Source organism: Echinops telfairi, unplaced genomic scaffold (genome assembly GCF_000313985.2).
Source record: "Echinops telfairi isolate 266 unplaced genomic scaffold, ASM31398v2 ScPeMD7_7467;HRSCAF=8505_0, whole genome shotgun sequence".
Lineage (NCBI taxonomy): Eukaryota > Metazoa > Chordata > Mammalia > Afrosoricida > Tenrecidae > Echinops > Echinops telfairi.
The window spans coordinates 7,001,764-7,003,159 of NW_022111367.1; the positions used below are offsets into that span (position 1 = coordinate 7,001,764).

At 35.9% G+C, this 1,396-nt stretch overlaps 1 non-coding gene across 1 annotated transcript; it reads left to right on the plus strand.

Annotated features, from left to right (window-relative positions):
• Positions 1-1,025: 1,025 nt before the first annotated feature.
• Positions 1,026-1,172, plus strand: LOC115873205. Its single transcript, XR_004048278.1, has one exon. It is a non-coding gene; the product is annotated as a U12 minor spliceosomal RNA (small nuclear RNA).
• Positions 1,173-1,396: the final 224 nt, after the last annotated feature.

Genomic DNA, 1,396 nt, shown 5'->3' on the forward strand with positions numbered 1-1,396 from the left:
TGCTGATACGGCACAATTCAAAATAAGAACAAACAGCTGAAAGCATCAACTAATAATTGGAACTTGGAATGTACAAAGTTTGAATCTAGGAAAACTGGAAGGGGTCAACAATGAAATGAAAGTCATAAAACTTGATAAATGATCAAACGAAACACATAAAATTTATATTCCAGTCTTTAGGGAGCTAAAATGTACTTGAATTGGCCAATTTGAATCAGAAAATCATATAGTTTACTATTCAAGGAATGAAATAATCAGGTGGAATGGTAATGCATGCGTCAACAAAGTGGACATTTCACTATCTATCTTGAAGTTTAACGTTTTGACCATGATAGGATTATATCTATCCTAATTCAAGAAAATCAAATCAATACAACTATTATTAAATTTATGCACCAACACCAAAAGCTAGTGATGAAGAAATTGTAGAATTCTACCAATGTCTTTAGTCTGAAATTGATTATACATGCAATCAAGATGCATTGATAATTATTAGTGATTGGAATGCAACAGTTGGGAACAAAGAGAAAGGAACAGTAATTGGTAAATATAGACTTAGTGACAGAAATTAAGCTGGAGACTCCATGATAGAATTTTGCAAGACCAACAATGCCTTCATCATATCAAAAACAAAAAAAGTCCAAGAATGCACTTGAACTCTACAGATGGAATACACAGAGATCAAGGTTATTATATCTGTGTGGAGAAGTGCTGAAGAAGCTCAATACTAGCAGCTGAAATCGGGTCATGGGGTGACTGTGGAACAGGTCATTAATTGCTCCTATAAGTTCAGGTAAAGCTGAAGAAAATTCAAACATCATGAGAGCCCAAATACCAACTTGAGTCTCTCCCACGTGAACTTCTAGAATGTCTCAAGAACAGATTTTGTGCATTAAACAGTAATGACAGAAGACCTGAAGAGTTGTGGGATGATGACAAGAACATCATTCATGAAAAAAGTAAAAGGTCGTTAAGAATATAGGAAAGAAAGAAAAGATCAAAGTGGATGTCAGAAGATACTCTGAATGCTTTAAACTTATGGGTAAGGAAAATAACGATCCTGGGTGACACCCGGATCCTCACTGCTAGTGTGAGACAAATTTTTAGGGGTAAAGGTTGTCCTAAGGTGACCCGCCTACTTTGCAGGATGCCTGGGTGTTGCAATCTGCCTGAATGCCCCCTTTAAAAAAAAAAAGAAGATACTCTGAAACGTGTTCTTAACCATAGACTAGCTAAGGTAAATGTGATAAATGACGATGGGGAAATAGATCTATGTACATGTATTTATAGGTTTAGTATTAAGAAAGCAGTACTACTCAAGTACTCCCTCACACAAGAACACTGTTCTAATAATCCAGCACTGAGATGCTCACCTTCCCAACACAATTGCTGAAGA